Raw genomic sequence first — 20466 nt, forward strand, 5'->3', positions numbered from 1 at the left:
TGCATATGTGAGAGTTGGGCACACACACAAATGCACACATAGCCAACAAAGTAGTGTTTATCATATATTAATCAATGCAGAAGATCTACAACCTGGGAAAATGTGGATTGCTGTTAGACTGGACATGTTGTTTGGATAACTGAATAAAATATACCCTTGCAAATTCTTTAAGTAGTGTATAATGACTGCAGAGGGCATAACAGATTATGTGGCAGCACATGCAAGCACCACTAAGAAAAATGTAGGCATTCTGAATACCCACTCTTAAGTTTCACAGCTTATGTGAATGAGTTTAACCTATTTGTATTTCTTCTGCTTATTCTTCTATATCATCACAGAGTCCCCACTGTGTTAATAAGTTTTTGTATTGAAGGAACTTGCTGCGATATACAGAAAAGAATGAACAAGAAGGGCAATAAAGGAAAGGAGAAGGGAAATGGGACTCCTGAAGTATGCCATCAGTAAGATCTCAGTTGCAACCTTTGAGGGTTTTGAGAAGCATATCACTGTTTTCTTTGGGAAAGAGAGGGAGGGGTTAGATTGAATTTATATTGATTTTGTATGCCTCTTGGAATCAGGATATGCAGTACCACAGTTATACAGCATTTCTGTTTAATAGCTGACACTCAATTTTACACAACATCTTTAGCAAATTTGTCAGTTGGATATCTGTTTATTGTCCATACATTTGGTCTAATTCACACAATATTTGACTATTATGGAATTCAGTACAGACAATTGTTTTTATCTATAACATTAATGAACTTATCATACATAGGGAGGATAACTGAAACATGTGGTTCACAAAGTAGGACATAACCATACTGCTAGTTTGTCCTGTCTCACGTACAGGCTATCAAGTGTTTCTGGAGGAGAGGGACAGGCAACTTCTTTGTGACATATGCCTTGGTTTTCCTGCTCTACTGAAAACAGTATTTTCTATCTTATGTCATCAAAAACACTGCTAATTTTGAACCTACAGTTTCCTTTCTTTTAGGCTAACCTTATTCTTTGAATGGCAACAAGAATGTTCCCTCACTTGTGTCAGAGGTCACTGCTGTACAGCAGTGACATGTGGTGAGGTTTATGGCTGGTGAGGCAGTCCTCTCCCCTGGCATCCCACTGATTAAAGCACTTTCTTTCGCCTGCAGCAGAGCTTTCAAGAGCTTTCAAGAGGCAAAAGCTGCCCTGCCACCCTGGCGCTATGTCCGACATAGAGGCGTCCCGCCTCTAAGGCAGACACAGTGCTGGGGCTTCCAAAAGCCCTGCTGCTATGTCCAAAAGCCCTGCCGCTATGTCCAAGGTCAGGCTGGGTTAGCTGCTGCCAGAGTCTCCAATGTATGACTCTGCTTAACTGTTTAAAAAAGCCTCTTGACAAGAGGAATGGCTGTGTTTATTGTTTAATGTTATATGGCCCTGGTTGTGCACAGTATATATGTGACTGTACAAAAATGAAAATGGAAAATAAAAACACATTTATTACCAAAAAAGCCTCTAAAAAATGCCCTCTACAGGAGGAGGCAAGAGAACCACGTGCCTCATCTACATAAGGAATTTTTCGGCTTTTAACCCTTGCTTAACTCTGCTCGAGTGATCATAAAGTCAGACTAAATGAGGCACGTGGTTCTCTCGCCTCCTCCTGTAGAGGGCACTTTTTTTAGAGGCTTTTTTAAACAGTTAAGCACTAAGCAGAGTCATCCACTGTGACTCTGGCAACAACTAACTCAGCCTTTTTCCTTTTAATTTTTTTTTCTTTTCATGATGACAGTGGTGAGGCGCTGCCTCCCCTGACTGCACGTCACTGCTGTACAGCTACTATTACCAATAGTGTAGTAAAAACTACATGCGGCTTTCTTGCAAAAATAGCTTCATATGAAACCAATATTTTTTAATATTACTATTTTTCTTTTCTTCAGCTACCTCCTACCTACCTACCTACCTCTCTTTCTCTAATACGTTTGTAGATATTCAGCTGAAATATTTTGAGTGTCAGAGAGAACAGGAAAAGATTACAGCAGAGAAGCCTGTTATTAAAACAGCAGAAATCTAGGTACCTGTTATATATTTGTGAGAGTCTCTTAAAATTAAAGCTTGAATAATTATTCCAACAAAAATTCCTTATATTGTACTGGCATTTCAAATTCTTCCTCATGGATTAATATTGTTATAAACAAATGGTTTACAATTCCAGTGAGTTAATAGGATGACATAAATGTAAAAATAAATATTATTTAAAATTGAAGTATATATTTAGGGGGATTCCCATTTTTATTGATAAATTGATAGATTGATAAATATGTATATTTGATGGGGGGGAATTAAAAGTTAAATTTTTGAAACCCATTTAATAAAACCTTCCGAAAGGCTAGCATAGGTGGAACTAACCTCACCTCAGGAAGGATGATGTTCTGGAAGGTGGGAGCCATAGCAGCAAAGACATATCCTTTAGGGCCCATCAGATGGATCTCTTTAAAAAATGCAAGCCACCACTTAAGGGGTGGATAGATGTGATCAGGAAGAGACAATCCCTCAAATAGTCAGGTTCCATGCCATTTAATTTAATTAATTTTTTTAAAAATAATCAGTAAATATATGAAGAACTATGGAACTATTGTGCATGGACAGCAGCAAAAACCCAGCTATGTTATCACAAATGCATTTGGTAGAGTGAAATTACTAATAATTATTATTTAATATATTTAATACTGGAGGTTGTATTGGCCTAGCGGTTAAGATACTGTCAATTTACAGGTTCAGAATTTGAGGCCCAAGTATTGCAGGATGGGGTGAGTTCCTGTTCTTGCCCCAGCTCCTGCCAACCTAGGAGTCTGAAAAAATGCAAATGTGAGTAGATAAACAGGTACCACTTTGGTGGGAAGATAAGGGCATTCTGTGCTCATCAGCATATAGTCATGCAGCTGGTCACATGCCCACAGAAATGTCTTTGCACAATGGTGGCTCCCTCGGCTAGGAAACGGAAATAGACACGACTAGACAGTGGAAACTTTTACCTTTTTCCAATATACTTAATATTTATACTTTTTTTCAATGTACATTTTTTCGATATACTTAATACTGTATTTAAAAACCAAACTATTTTTTTTCACTTTTTATGATTTTACTTTGTCTGAATCTTTGCTATGAAGAAATCTTTGCTTCCATTTATTAAACACAACAAAGAAATAATTTAAAAAGAATATCAATTCAATGCAATTTAAATATTTGCTCTACATTTCTCAGGGTAGCATGAAAACTAACTTAGTAGGCATCATATGAAATGGGCTAGATTGGTGTCTGAGTGAATGAGAGCAAGAAGAAAAAGATGCTATAAAACACATTTGGAGCCACTCTTTTAAGGCTATGGCTGAAAGAATGACTGCATTGAAGAAAAATTGTGACAAAAATTGTACTTGTCAGATGGTTTCCTTGCTTCAGAGCTCTTTCCAAGATAAAACTAGTCAGATTCAAAAAATGAATGCCCTGGAGTTGTCTGATGTGGTCTTTCACTGCTGAAGAATGTTCGAAGCATGGCCCAACTATCTTTCAGAATGATTTGAGAAAAGGACAAATTCCTTTCTAGTTGATAAAAAGCTGGATATGGCTTTTTTCTTTTTTTTTTGCTGAAGGAAAAAAAATTTTTTTTGATTCCCTTTTGTTTCATCCAGATGCCAAGGCTTTTATTGGGCCCATTTTATATTAAGAAGATATTTGCCCAACTGCAAATTGAGTGAGTGCAGAAAGCTGTTGTTATGGTTTATAGCTAAATTCTTTTTTTTTAAAAAGTATATTAAAGTCTTTATTAAACATGTTTTGGAATAGTATGTTTTTATAATTTCATCTCTATGCAAACTGCTTATCTGGAATATGAAGCCACAAACACTATCTCCAGGTGAAGTTTTCTTTATTGGTGTTTTCAGCAGATGGTTGTTGTTTTGTAAAAAATTTACTTAGATTAATTAGATGGTCAGTTTGGTCTAATAGTTAAGGCATCAGGATACTAACCAGGAAACTGAATTCTAGACCTACCTTAGGCATGAAAACCTGGCTAGATAGCTTTGGATCAGTCACTCTCCCTCAGCCCAGTCCACCTCACCAGGTTGTTGTGGGAAAAATAGGAAAAGGGGGTATGTTTGCTATCTTGAATTATTTATAAAAATAATTATAAATGCAGAAAAAATGAAATCTAAAATCCTCTTTTATCAGTGTATATTAAACAGATCTACTTGACATAATTCAGTATACCTCACATTGTCAATGTCTTACTATTATTTAATTTCTGCCTATTTTTTTAAAAAAGAAAATCATTATTACTACTCAATTATAATATTGTACGAATGCTTCTTGATTAAAAAAATGGTAACTTCAAAGAGCCCATAAAAACAAAAGTCTGTGAAACAACTCTGCCAGTCTGATTCTTATTATCCTTGTTTAGATTGGACATACAGCAGTTTTAGATTAGGGTAAAAGAAACACAACCAAATACTTGCAAATATTGTTAGTAATTGATAAAGACACAAAATCTGAAATTAAGCTTCTTAGATTTTTCACATATTGAAATTTTTTATTAGTTTCTATAATTCAGAAGACACCCGGTTTTATGTTGCTATCAGCACAAAAGAACAGCTTGCATTATAAATATGTATATTACCTAAGTTTACATTCATTCTGGATTTTAACTGTGAAATACTTTTGGAAATGAAGTTCTTAGCCACTAGACTATTTTATCACATGTACTAAAGACAAGATCTAGAAGCTACTGATTTTTTTTTCATTTTAAAGGTGGTAGCTATGCTTGTATATGTGTTCTGACCCCCTCCTCTGTGCAGTAACGAATGCCGAGACAAGCTTAACTGGAATGTCCTTTAATAGCAAGACACCAAAACCTCGTGGCTGAAAGCCAAGCAAAACAAACAGATAAGGACCTTGGCAGCAACTCAGACAAACTCTGGCAGCAATAAACACAATAGCAATAGCAGTAGACTTATATACCGCTTCATAGGCCTTTCAGGCCTCTCTAAGCGGTTTACAGAGAGTCAGCATATTGCCCCCAACAATCTGGGTCCTCATTTTACCCACCTCGGAAGGATGGAAGGCTGAGTCAACCCTGAGCCGGTGAGATTTGAACCGCTGACCTGCTGATCTAGCAGTAGCCTGCAGTGCTGCATTTAACCACTGCGCCACCTTGGCTCTAACACAGATAAGGCTTGGCAGCAATCCAGCCTGCCAAGTCCCAGTACTGTCCTCCAACATTCACTCCTGCGTTGACTTCTGCAAAGAGGGCCGTGTACACAAGTAGCTTCTTATAGTCTGGAGAGGAGCCTAATGACCACCAGCTGAGTACAATCACTTCCTGTAATTGCGTAATTGGTCCTGACGCCTAGTAGCTCTTCGATGGCATGCATCCAGGAACAACTCACTACTGGCCTCCATCTCACTCTCCCTTGTCTCCTCCCCATTGGTCCAAGGCTCAGGTGCCTCCTGGTGGCCAACCAGCCTCTCTGTGCCTGCTTGGAGTCGGAACCCTGTCCAGAGTCCTCCACATCCTCCAGAGCCGACTCAGAGGGCCCCTCGCTGTCAGAGTCTGGTGGCAGCTCCAACGGCACCTGCTGGGCCACAACATATATGTATATGAACTTTGGGGCATACATGAACCTTATTTGTTTTAGTGGATTGTCTGTATATTTGTCATAGATATACACAACTAACATAATGTGTGTCCAGAAAGACCTGATAGGAGGAAGGAAAATAATTGGACATTGTTTTCCTGGAACAGAAAGTTGGGACGGCAAAGGAAAGTTTACAAAGAATGTGGTAGCCTTTACTTCAGACTGAATAATTTGCAAAGTACTGCCACAGTGTCTCAGCCCAGACATGTTTTCTTGAAGTTTAACCCTAGATTGCCATGAGCACAAAAGAGCTACTTGAATGATAAATGTGTATATGACCTAAGTTTATAAGGGCTTTAGAATTGCCACACTGATGTAAATTCTTCTTTTTCAAAATTAACAATCAGCGCTATTTCTGTGCCTTGTTGATTTTCAACTGTCTTTTTAGGGATTAATTAATTCTTATACTCTCCAAAAGCATTTCACAGTTAAAATCCAGAATGAGTGTGTATGTTAGCACAGAAGGGGAAGCTTTCTGGTAATTTCTTCTTTACGAGCAATCACAAATGTAATTATGAAATGCAAAATATCTACACTACTCCAGCAATGAACAATGAGGCTGATAGATGTACTGTCAAGTCCAATTATTTATTGGCATGTGAAAATATTTGTTTTTGAGCAAAAAAAAATAAAAATAAAGCAGGCTACTCTGTTAATATTTCTTTTAAATAGTTTGATGTACCTATGCTTTCCTAATGCATAATTCAGTACAAAATGTCAAGTTCTAAGCCACATTTGTACATCTGCAGAGGGAGTTTTGTGTAGTTCTGCTTTGGCAGTCAAACAGGAACTATCTCTAATACTTGTACCTCTGCCTAGTGATATCCTTTGGATTAGAATTATCCCTAGGCCTCCCAAAAGCAAGAAAGGATAAATTAAATCAAATGTGAATAAAACACTCCGTATGCAGTTTTTTTCCTACTCTGAAATAATGCCATCACATTAAATACTTAGTGGTTTTTTTTACATCCACTCTGCATAGACTTCAAAATGTTTAGATGTTCAAATCTAAAAAAATTAAGTATTCATGCACAAATACAAATACTGGTGAGTTGAAACTGCATATGAATAAAATTTTTATTGTGTAGCTCACTTCTGCATTTTCTATTTTAAAAACTGCTGTAGTTTACAACGTCTACAAGGTCCAGTCAGAAAGGTCAATAACCAGATATTTTAAGAAATCTAGGGCAAATCTAGGAAAGATTCAAGATGAAGAAGGGATAGGCTAGGATAGTGATGGTGAACCATTTCAGCACCGAGTACCCAAACTGGAATACAAGTGTACATGGAGTGCTGGAAACCCAAAGACCAGCTGGCAATGCACATCCATGCGCTAGCCACCTGGTCTTCAGGTTTCCAGTATGCGCATACATGTTGGCCAGTTGGTCTTTGCATGAGCCAGAGCGCCAGAAATCCAAAGACCAGTGACTGCTGCGCGCTTGTGCACTGGGCAGCTGGTCTTTAGGTTTCTGGCACTCCAGCGCACGTGAAGACCAGCTGGCTGGCACACATGCGCACAGTGGAAACCAGAAGAGGAGCTGGTGATGGTGCACATACCCACAGAGAGGGCTCTGCGTGCCACTTCTGGCATGCGTGCCATATGTTTGCCATCACGGGGCTAGGACTTTCCATATGGAAGATATTAAAATAATATTCATATTATTCCATGCTAGAATAATATGCAAAAGAGAATAGATTTGAAGTTCCATTAAAAAACCCAATATATTAATGATTGTGATTAAACCAAATTTAAGCACAATCTCTTAAATATTACAGAAGTAAAAAAGAAACTATGTGGCATTTCACTGAGTAAAAGAAAGTGAGTTATAAAACTAGAATCAGTGATACCATTTGTAATGTTGACGCATATTGAAAAAGGAAGAATTTTTATTATACTGTTGCATAATCACTTCACTTTTTTGACACCCCTGACCCATGCAGCCACTGACTGATTTTGCTATCATTTGTTCCTTGTTGTTACTATTACATTCTTTTATTGTTTTCTATATCTTTTTACTTATAAACTTCCCAGAGTCACAGAGAGCTGAGCAATGTATCAGTTAACAACAACAACAACAACAACAACAACAACAACAGGCAATGACTCAGAGCAGAATGTTAAAAAAAGAAACTGAGGGATTAATTCTGGCTGCACAAAACCAAGCCTTAAGGACAAATGTATACACAGCCAGAACTGAGAAGACAGCAACAGACAGTAAATGCCACCTATGCAAAGAAGCTGAAGAAAACAGTGGACCACCTGGTAAGCTGCTGCAAGAAGATTGCACAAACTGCCTCAGGCAACAGCATGACAAAGTAGCAACAATGGTGCATTGGAAGATCTGTAAGAAATATCATTTGCTTGTAAGCAAGAATTGGTGGGACCATAAAATATAAAAAGTCATAAAAAATGAAGAAGTTAAATTGCTCTGGAACTTCAGAATCCAGACAGACAGGCACCTGTCACATAACACCCCAGACTTAACTGTTATCAATAAGAAAGACAAACAAGTCTGCATAGTGGATATGGCATTGCCTGGAGAAAGCATAATAGAAGAGAAAGCAATAGCAATAATAACAGTAGACTTATATACCGCTTCATAGGGCTTTCAGCCCTCTCTAAGCGGTTTACAGAGTCAGCATATTGCTCCCAACAACAATCCGGGTCCTCATTTTACCCACCTCGGAAGGATGGAAGGCTGAGTCAACCCTGAGCCGGTGAGATTTGAACCGCTGAACTGCTGATCTAGCAGTCAGCCTGCAGTGCTGCATTTAACCACTGCGCCACCTTGGAAGAACTGGAGAAGATAACAAAATAAAGAACCCCTACAAATAGAAATAAAACAATGATGACAAAGGCAAGCAAGGGTAGTACCAATAGTAATAGGTGACTTGGGTGCAGTCCAAAAGAACTGGAGCACCACTTGAACACCATCGGCATTGAAAACTTTGCCATCAGTCAATTGCAAAAGGCTTTAATTGGAACTGCTTCCATCCTGTGATAATATCTGTAACACCATCAAACATCCAGATTTGCCTATCCCAGATCCTTGATAAGGATTCGGTAGGTAGACAAAAATGCCAAACCCAGTCTGAACATCTGGCTGACGGAAAAAGAAATGGGCATTGGAAGAATATCTGAAGGACAGTGAAGAAGATACATTGAAGCTAGTATGTCATAAAGTTGACTAGAGAGCAGCCTGACTTACAAGAAAGACCAAATGAAAAACAGAAAACAGAAATGGGAAGACAAAGTTTTATATGGCCAGTACATTAAACAAAATAGCAGGGAAAACAAATGATAATAAGCCCTGGCAATAGCTAAGAAAGTTGAAGAAAGAGCCAGAGGGGCTAATTCTGTCTGTATAAGGCCAGGCCTAAAGAGCAAGTGCATACAAAGCCAGAATTGAGAAGACAGCAACAGAAAGCACCTCTGGAAAGAAGCTAATGAAACACCGAATCACCTGGTTACCTGCTGCAAGCACAGACTGACTACAAACAACGGCATGACAAAGTAGCAGCAATGGTGCATTGGAAAATCTGCAAGAAATACCATTTACCTGCAACCAAGTATTAGTGGGACCATAAAATAGAGAAAGTCATAGAAAATGAACTAAAGTGCTTTGTGACTTTAAGATTCAAACAGACAGGCACCTTGCCCATAACACCACAGATTTAACAATTGTTGACAAGAAAAATCTGAAGCTAAAACTGAGATCGTTGAATGCTTAAATGTTCCTGAAACACAAATGGAAAATGTGAGAAATGGTGTCTGGTCTATCTCAGAGGAAGAAAGGGAGGGGGAAGCTATAAAGAAGATTCATTTAAAGAGACAAAGTGCAGGAGGAATGGAGAATCCACCCTTGCGAATTAAAGTTAATTTGGGAAATTTTATAAGCCTAAAACAACATTATTATTTCATCACCGACATTCAGAATCCAAAGGTGCCGAAATATTTTTGTTTGGATTTGCTTATGGAAATATTTGGTAAATCTATCCAACGAATGGCTACTGGGCTGAGAAAATCGCGTTGTTGGAGGGACACAGGCTGACAGATGGGACAATACATCCAAAAATTAGCTAAATCGGAATACTTCAATTTGTAATAGATATAGCTGAATAATGACTGATATGGATAGCAATATATATAATTTGGAACTGGCTGATAGATTGTTGAATACAATTGAAAATTAGTTAAACACAATCGCTCGCTCTTGTAACAGATATTGCTGAATAATAATGGATACTGATAGTAATGTATATAATGTGGAGTTGATATGATAACTGACAATTGGATATGAAAAAACGCCTTTAGATTATACATAAAGAGTATTAACTATAATAATTAGCACTATTAAAAAAAACTAAATAAAATTCATACAATCAAATGTTAATCAATACTGGGAAAATGTTATGATATATGATATAACTGAATATTATGGAGGTTTAGCTAAAATAGGATATGAGGATTTGAGGACAATAGAGGAATTTACAAATAAGTAAATGAATTGTCAGCATGTGCTATGGATTAATTCTTTAGCATAGCTAAAGATGAAGGATGTTTAAATAACCATAATAATTGAAACTGGAGGTATAATGATGTTGATATGGTAAATATTTGAGTTAAGATATCTGAATTAATATGAATTAATGGAAGAGAAGCACCAAAACATGTTGTAACCAGTTGATATACTTCTTTTTTTTTCATAACAGACACCTGTGTTTTGTTTTGTTTTCCTGATTATTGTTTTTGTCTTTTTTGTATTATCTACTATTTTTTATCTTAACTTTTACTTTATATTTGTTCTTTTTTTCTTTTTCTTTTTTTTGATTTCTCTCCCTTCCCATCGGTGTGGGTAGATATTGTTCAAGATTATTACTCCTACCAATACTCCTAAATAATAATTACAGTTAAATGAAAATGGATATATAATAATGCTTGAGTTAATATGAGTTACGTTGGTTGACTGTGGAGGAGATGTACCAAAACTTATTTGTAATCGATTGATATATTAAGAAAGATGCTATACTTGTTTTAAACTAAAATTAAAAAACATTTAATTAAAAAAAAACAAAAACAATTGTTGACAAGAAAGAAAGAAAAAGTCTACATAATAGATATGGCAATACCTGGGGAGAGCAAAATAGAACAGAAAGAACTAGAGACGGTAACAGAATACAGACATGCACAAGTAGAAATAGAGAAACTAAGGCAAAAGGAAGCAGAGGTAGTCCCAATAGTCATAAGCACTTTGGGTGCAATCCTCAAACAACAGGAACACCACTTGAATATCATTGGCATTGAGAAAATCACAATCAATCAATTGCAAAAGGCAACTGTACTCAGAAGGATTTACATCCTGTGAAAATACCTTTAACACCATCAAACACCCACATCTGTCTATTCCAGGTCTTTGGGAAAGATTTTGTAGGTTGATAAAAATGCCAAATAAGTTCATTGCAATAAACCAATAATGGAAAACTATCAGTCAATTGCAAAAGTCAGCTTTCCTTGTAACATATAACACCCTATAACTTGAATACCATCAAACAACATCCACCCATCCCAAATCCTTTGGAAGCAATAAATAAATGAATAAAAATGCCAGGTCTAGTCTAAACAGCTGATTGACAGGTGCAACCAATCATAATAATTAACTTTTAAATGGTTACTCTATATTGTCATATAGTAGGGTACTAAGAGAATTAAAATGATGATTTCCTAATTGCTGAAATATTAAGATTGTTGAGGTATAATGCTATACATTATATATACAGCAGAATATGAGTGTGCCCAAAAAATAGTTATGCCAGTGTCTTTCAAGTTTGGAAAGTTGTGCTCTACAATTGTTATATGAATTTTGAATGTAGTATAATAGCAGCTGTGCCAAATTTTGTAATATTCCTAGATATTGTTAGGTTGACTCAATTTAATCTAAACTACTTTCATGCAGACCATATATGTTTATCTTTATTATCTATAAAATAATTTTATACAAAAGCATTTAAAAATATAATGCTAGATCTTGTGGAATATTTTTGTTTGTGTTTCATGTTTATGAGTAAAACTGACTTTTCTTTGCATTTTCCTTTTTGCTTGTTGCTGTGAATGGCAGTAACCAATTTACTTTGTGATTTGTACTAGGCATTTTCTCAGAATGGAGAAAATGCCTAGTGTTTTGGGGGGAGAGGGTGTTTGTGGCTATGACAACTACTTTCAAAATTGTTACTGGATATTTCCTCTTATATGAAACTGCTAAAAGGTTTTTGCAGTCATCTAATGCAACAAACATTTTTTTAATGGTAAAAGTAAACTGGCATATGAAGCTACTTCTAAATAACAATGTAAGAGAGGAATAAATTTTTATCTCAAAATTACTGGCGCAAATACACAAAATTAGAGCCGTAATATGTGGTAATATTATTTATAAAAGAATTTTGGTGAAGGAAATAGAGTAGCAAGGAGACAGACATATTGAAAACTACATGAAAGGAACAAGAATGAGATAAAGTCACTGTGTTTGAATTGGGTGGCTATATAAATTTGTTTCATAAATGCAATGGGAAAGGTCTTTGGGGATTCCAGAATTTTACATGGCACTAATTGGATTTTTGTTCTCCCATTTATTTTGAGACATAATGGACTAGTTTTACACTGTAACTAAATTACACAAGAGAATGTAGTGTATATACCAAAAATAATTCAATAACAATTCAATCTGATACAATGGGTTAAGTGATGTAGGGCTTGATCTAATTTCAGGCAAGTTCAACCCTCTGTTAAGAGATACCTGAGTTTTGAAGGTCTCTAATATAAACCAATTATGCACATGATTTGGTTAGGATCAATATTGATGGTATGTAGTCGGAAATGCAAGAAGAAATTATCCATAAGATCTGATTAGTACATTCCAAAAGTGGAGGTAAGATGGGCTCTCTTTACTAGGAAAAAGTATTTAAATTAAAAATATTTAAATATATATACCCATATGAATCTCAGACTATTGTATCATGAGCATACATTAGATATAGTTAGATGAATAGAAACTGTATAGATAGATGATAGATGATAGATGATAGATGATAGATGATAGATGATAGATGATAGATGATAGATGATAGATGATAGATGATAGATGATAGATGATAGATGATAGATGATAGATGATTGATGATTGATGATTGATGATTGATGATTGATAGATAAATGATAGATAGATGATAGATAGATGATAGATAGATAGATGTTTCATATTTTTTATTTAGTTTGATATATTCAGGTTTTCAGAGCAGTTTATAAAAACATTCAAATTAAAACAAGGAAAAGCATTAATTAAAATATTTTAATATAAAAGAAATATAAAAGTGTTCAGGTATGATATTGTTCATATGTTATCTAAGTATTGGAAAAAAATAATTGCCTGCAACTAAAATGCCATCTAAATAAGTAAATTTGGCTATGTAGAATATTTAATTGGAATATAAAATATTTAGTTGGGATGTCTAGTTGTTTGCATATTTTCGATGGGCAATCAAACCAAGGAGCAAACTAAGTTTTCTCCTTAGATTTTTAGAGTACTACTCACAATGATAAAGACTTTATTAGGAATTCTGCTTCCATGTTGTCTAATGATGGGAGGAAAGTAAGTTGGTAAAGGGCTTCTTAATATTAGAACAAAGTTTTATCTTAATTCTGTTGAAAGATTATTGTTTTAACTATTGTGTCTTTTTCACTTTTTGCCAATGGGGATTAATTTGTTTATTCATATTTTATACAAACATCAGTTCTGTATGTCAGAGGGTGAGCAGCTCCTAACAAAGAGCCTTTTCTGACAATGTAAGAGGATAAGCCATTATGGTAGCAAGTCCTTTTTATCATGGAAGCAACCTGTTCTTCCAGTGGAAAAGATGGTTCAACACAGCATAAATATATTAAAATGAGCAGATTGTTTTTAATGTACATTCAGAAGCATTCTCCATGGCCAGTTCCACTGCATAGCAAAATGTTTGGCTGTCATGAAAGAGCAGCATATTGCTAGTTTTCCATGTGTTATTGCACTTTAGTAGTGGTGAATGATATTTTGTTGTATTATCTACTGGATTCTTTTGTTTTCAATGGGCAGATGCTATTTGCTGCTATGCCTTGGCATTAAAACCTCCTGAGCTTGCCTTGGTTATGCAAATATATGGTTTTTCATGGACATTATCCTGAACTAAACTTTAGAAAATGTAAAAGATAGGGTATGCTTATGGGAATCTTTTTCAATTCCATTTTACCAAGATAATAATTTTGAATAATTCCAGCAATTGAATTCCAGGGCCAGGTATAAATGACAGACATTGACATTTCATCAAGATATTAAAAACAAAAATACCACAGCTGTGTTGAAGAAAATACTTTGGAAGTGTCCATAAATATTCACATCCGTACATAAGTGGAAAGGGAAGCTCAACCTCTGCAAGACCAAATCAGTTTTATAATATCATTTAGGAATGCTGAATAAATGCATGAATGGCTCTATGTAGACCGTTCCTCAAGCTTCAGGATCTGAAGGTCATGCCATTTATCATTATGACTAGTTTTCCTCTTCTGAGATGGGTCATGATGCCATTATTAGAATTTGCATGCTCCACTCAGTGATTATAAAAGGATATTGGAATTTGAATATCATTTTACTTATATTTAAGAAAGTAAGCATACAACTAATAAGGTAAGAATTGTGTAATCATGGCAATGTTTTCTAAAAATGCTGACTTTTTTCATATCAGTCTGTCAAATAAAATTTAACACCTATGCCCATTGCTGCTCAAGTAACTTTTCTCCAGTCTTGCATAGTTGTCATCATTATTCCAATTTAATATATCTATCAGAGCCATTTGAATATATATGCTTATTATGGTAATACCTTAAGTGTGAAAGTGCTTAAGGATATTTTAGAAAAATCACTGTAAAGTTTTCTGTGCTCCCTTATAAAGAAAATCACACTATTTCCACTTAAGTCCTAACAGCCTGGATCTTAAGATCAAGGAATTTTTCTGAAGACAAGAGACAGTCTATTGTATAGTCCTTCTCCTGGTCAAAAGACTTTGCCTGCTCTGTTTCTAGGATGCTAGTCATTCCAGAAAAAGCAGTTGAACATAATACTAGGAACACAGACATTTCCCTTATTCTAAATAACATTATCTATCCTTATATTCAGTAACTGTCTGTATGTTTTTCTTAACTTTAACTAGAAATGTACTTTAGTTGAATCTGGACCTTTGTTATGCAAAGCATGGGCTTTGCAATTGACTTAGAACTAGTTCATTACTATTTATTTCTCTAGTTTCTGCTAGTGACTTAAGCACTATGTAAGCTCTTGCTGAGAACAATCACTTCTTTGGGTTATCTGAAATGTATAACTTGAATTTCTCATATCATTCCTTTTTAGATATTCTTTATAGTTTGCCTTGTTTACTGTAGAATTCTTAATTTGTTTTGAGCAGTAGATGGATATAATAGCCTAGATTAAAAATCGCTTTAACAGTCTAGATCAGGGCTGTCAAACTCATGGTCCACAGGCAGGATTTGTCATGATCTGGCCACACCCACCCTCAGTTTAGCAAAGGGGGGGAAAGTTGTGACGACAGCCTATAATTGTGAATTTGACACCCCTGGTCTAGATTAAAACAACTAGTACTGTATTGGTAAACCTTTGAAGCTCTGAATATTAAATGTAGTAATTACCATATATAGGCATGGTAGTCCTTGATAATTAGGAATAGTTCGAATTTCAGAGCTACATTATCCTGATCAGTCTTATTCTTGCCAAATCAGGAAAATATTTTTCATAGCAAGATTTTTTTAGCTATTAATTGCAATGAAGCATTTCAGACATAAATAATCATTTGTGTCTTTACCATGACACAATAGATTGGTGCTAACAATAGTTTTGACAATGGCCCCATGAGAAATATATATTATATTTATAATATATATTATATTTATAATTAAACATATAAATATATATATATATCCGCCAATAACGGATAAGAGCCTATGGCCTAATGGCTAAGATGTCTGCCTAGTATGTAATATAACCCAGGTTCAAATCCCAGTAAGGGTATGGCTAGCTGATGAGAGCTAAATAGCTTGAAATAGATCTATACTAGTCTCCCTTTATTTATTTATCAGCACAAATAAAACACACACACACACACACATGTATGTATGTATGTATGTATGTATGTATGTATGTAACAAATGTAACATCAGATACCCTTTTCTGATTCTCATAGATTTTTTTTTTAAAAATGGTCAATTTCAGATTTAATTTTAAAGAATTATTTTAAAAGATTTTCTACTGAAGAGCAAAAGTAAGCAAGCAAGCATTATTTTTCAATTTATCCTACTAAAACTTTCATGAAGTTAGAGAATGAAATTAGAAAAAGTAGATGCAATTAAATTTAAGTTTTCTTTTCCTCATGTATTATAATCAGGCATCTCTGTAATCCATTATTTATTTATTTAAATTTATGCAATTATTTATGCATTTATTTATTTATTTCCCAGATAAAGAGATATTGTTTGATAACATGAAGTGAGAAAGTTACCCTATTTATAGAAATGACAGTTTAGGCAATACGTTTTATTCATACTTTTGACATTTGTACTTTTTAATGCTATGATCTGCCCCCCACACAGTCCAATCCAGAAACTGCCTGATTTTTTAACATTTTTTTGCATCTGAGAAAGCAGCCAAAGGAAAAGGCAAATGCACATGTTTCTATACACTCATCCCACAAGGCTGAACTGGCATTCCTTTAATTTAATAGGATTAAGTCACAGAAGACATGAGATATCTGCTTTCTATGATCCAATTAGAAAATGTGTTCTGATAATTACAAACTACCAACCACTGTGGCAACATCTTTCTGGTATTTATCAAAGTTGAACTGTGTAGTCTCAACTCTCATAGCTCTTGTTCTATCTGATTTTGTTGATGGAAACCACTTCTAACACTCCCAACTTCAATTTGTTATTTTGTTCAGTGGGCCTGTTCTTTTCTCTAATATGTTGGCTCTTATTAAATATTAGAGCACTTTCGTTTGCATTTTAACATATGCATTTGCTCTATCTGATGAGGAACTCTTTTGGGATATTTGTAGAATAATGAAACAACACCATTGTTAGATATTCAGCTAAACATGGCTTTCATCTGTAAACTAACAGTATTATATATATATATATATATTTGTATGCAGAAGTTAGAACATTTCTTACTCAGTTGGAGGTGTTTTGCTTAGTTATTAAGGATTATTTGATTTTTTTAAAGTTGCATCTCACTATGCAGCAAGAAGTAGTCTTCATATATAAATATAAATCCTAAAAGATGACTTTCAATGTGCTCTTGTTTAAGAAAAACAACACAAATCCATTTTTACAAGAAGATGCTGATGTCAAGCACTGGTAAAATCAGGAGATTAAGGCAGTTGAAATGAGTATAAAGATTTACTGCAAACTTAGGTTTTCTACAAGAATCTGACTAACCAATGGTCAAGGGGAAAGAGTGAGAGTTAAGAAAGGCATTAAAGGTGGGCTGGACTTAGATCTCTTGTGGGCATGCAGAGACTCATGACTTATGATGTGTTTGACCTCTCTCTCAGGCTCAGCCTGATCATCTACAACTGAATGATATGACTTTAAATATTTCATTTTTGTTTTAGCCCTTCATAGAAAGGCTGCCAATTTTCTTGTTATATCAGAAATGTACATGCTGCCAGTACTCCTGTGATTCACAATAGCTTACCTCAGCCTCAATGCAGAAGAATCCAAGTTTGAAGGTTGCACTCTAGAGAAGAAGAAACCTTTTTACAGAACTTTCCTTTTTTTCTTAGAAAGTAAACATGCATAGTTCATAGTGTGGAACATGAGTGAGATCATTCCACCAACTAGACTAAAAACCCATCCTCCCTCTCCCTTCTCACTGACTAAAAAACAAGTAAATCAAATCTAATTTCCAACTTAGTAGGATTTATTTAGGTCTTCCAGTAGCAAATTTTAACTTTAAAATGCAAAAAACTGAAACTTTACTTGAACTAATTGATGATATTTAAAGGACAATTCTATGGAGTAGTTTTAGATGATCTGATGAAGCATCTTCTAAGAGAATCAGTCTTACTGTTGGGCATAAGACTCTGTTATAGCAATTGTGATGTGACTTTTGTAAATTTTATTATGGGAGTGCTTGTATGTGTCTAAACAAATTTTAGATTAGAGAGATTCCCTAGTAAATAAGAAATGGAAGCCTGGATTCATCACAAAGCATGATTTCACCATATTTCTCCATAAAAAGAGGAAATTCTCTAATATTTTCTGAGATTTCTCTTTTGTTCCCAAAATGTTTGCTTTGCCTTTCATTGCAAAATGGCACAAGCATCTTTCAACCTAGTGTCAAGATATTTGGGGGGGGGGGGGAGTGACAACTAAAAAAAAATAGTGGAGTACATCTGGAGAAAAATCTACCAAATATACTTTGCAGAAGTTACAAGAAAAAATAAAACTTGCAAATTTTTACAGAAAATGTGTCTTCTAAGACACTTCAGCTTAGTGTTTCTTTTTTTCTGAAGTTAAATATCAGTTAGTGAGTAATCAGTGTAATGTATCACATGGATACTATTATCCATAACTTTAATTGCCCATCATCATTTCATTGTTATGCATTGTCTGCATATGGTCGATGAGGACATTCTAAAATCTTGCCATTTCAATATAGTAACTGTGAACATGCAGTTTTACATCTGGAGAGGACAGATATTTGTGGTTTCTTGTATGCCATTCTCATTTTTATAGGCTATTGAAAACCAAAGCTGAAAATAAAGCATATTTTGGATTGGTCATCTATCATATGTATCCCTACACCTGAATATATGTAACATAGTTAGGAACACCCTAAGGACATTCCTATAGAGAACATAAAAAACCAGTGAAGCCTGGTTCTGCACCATTTCTTCATTCAATATATGATCTAAAACAGTGGGAAACAATTATGTTCCTTTACTACAGTGTTAATCCAACACGTCTTCAAGATATCCATCTCCATATTCCTATAAGAGCATGAAAGATCCTAGCATGGAATTTATTTATTGCCCCGCATGGCATAATATAATGCATATAAGTTTTAAACCAGGCCAGAATCATGTAAAATCATTATTTTGGAATATAGAAGTTGAATTATAGGAATGAACTATCGATCAAATTTTCAGTAAATAAAATCTTCTTAGATGTGCTGCTAGGGAACAAAAAGTAACTGTAATGATATTGTTTATTTTTGGGGAGGAGGTTTCTTTTTTCCTACTTATATAGGGAAAAAGATCAATGGTTCCCAACCATTCTGGCTCCATTGACCAGCAGCAGTGGTGGCTGGGGCAGGAAATAGGAGATGCTTCATGTGAGCATCTTAATCCAGTGCATGTGCAAATGAAGCTTTGTGTGCTCATCTGCTACTTGCATGGTCCGGTTCCCAATGGGCCACGGACCAATTGCAGTCCTCAGTCCAGGGCCTGGGGACCCCTGATGTACATAAAGGTTATTGTATGCTTCATTTTTTCAATGCAATATATACTTTATTATTTATTGTTGAGATCATGTCTTCCTCCATTAGAAAAGACAAACTACTATTTCAAATAAATGTACTGCTTTTTTCTTTTTGGTTTACTTTTCATGAAACTGATTGATTGCGTTTGTGCTTATGATAATTTCCTATGTTATAAGAGAATCCTTATCAATGAAAATTGAATTCTTTGATGCTTGTTTGCAGCATGTATATAAATTAAATACTCCTACATTCTTATGTCCATGTGTGCCTGAACTTTTTGACAAAATAAATGTTTATAATTAGAGCACTTCTGCAGGAGCCTTTCCTCTTCCTATAAATTCATATCAAGGCCATGGCCATTCCTCAGATATGCTATTAACTAGCAAAATGTAAAATAAATAAATAAATAAATAAATAAATAAATAAATAAATAAATAAATAAAATAAAATAAAATAAAATAAAATAAAATAAAATAAAATAAAATAAAATAAAATAATAAAATAAAATAAAATAAAATAAAATAAAATAAAATAAAATAAAATAAAATAAAATAAAATAAAATAAAATAAAATAAAATAAAATAAAATAAAATAAAATAAAAGTGCAGTAGAATAAATCATTCTTTTTCAGAAGGCAGTCTTTGTCCTTTTGGGATTTAGACCTTAACCATAGTGGTGTATGTTTCTCTCTACATTACAACTATCTTTCAATTATTCATTTTTTTGATGATGATGATTATCAATGCTTAGTTTGAAGAGGAAAACGGTAAAACATAAAGGCTCCTTTCCTATTTAGTGCCTTAGATGTCAGCTTGGACATTTGAGAACTGATCGGAATAATATAAATATATCTTTATTCCCAATGACTTCTGACCCTTTCTATTCAGAAACAGCAGCAGTAAGAGGTAATAAATATTCTCCCTTTGTTAGTAGGAAATATATATTCTGTCTTTTCACTAATAAACAGTGATAAAAGCAATTAATAAAGCAATAAAAATAATGGTATTAAAATAAAATACAATTATTAGTGCATAATTGTACAATCAAAAATAAAGAAAAAGACAAGCCATTAAAGAAACAATAACATTCATTATCCCTATTTATAAAGTCCCCAATCCCACACAAATAACTACTTAAATAATGATTAAATTGGAAAGATATCAAAATGAAAATACATTGATTACTCATGGCAAAAGGTTCCAAAGTTTGAGGTCTGTCACAGA

General features: G+C 34.5%; 1 protein-coding gene and 1 pseudogene across 2 annotated transcripts in view; both read left to right on the forward strand.

The window, feature by feature from the left end:
• NEGR1 (neuronal growth regulator 1) overlaps positions 1-20466 on the forward strand; it is a 531321-nt gene that overhangs the window by 25446 nt on the left and 485409 nt on the right. The gene's annotated exons all lie outside the window — the stretch shown is intronic.
• Positions 7425-11032, forward strand: LOC148044566 (uncharacterized; annotated as a pseudogene).

Source organism: Thamnophis sirtalis, unplaced genomic scaffold (genome assembly GCF_051295495.1).
Source record: "Thamnophis sirtalis isolate CommonGarterSnake01/CBP01778 unplaced genomic scaffold, rThaSir2_p1.2 scaffold_7, whole genome shotgun sequence".
NCBI lineage: Eukaryota > Metazoa > Chordata > Lepidosauria > Squamata > Natricidae > Thamnophis > Thamnophis sirtalis.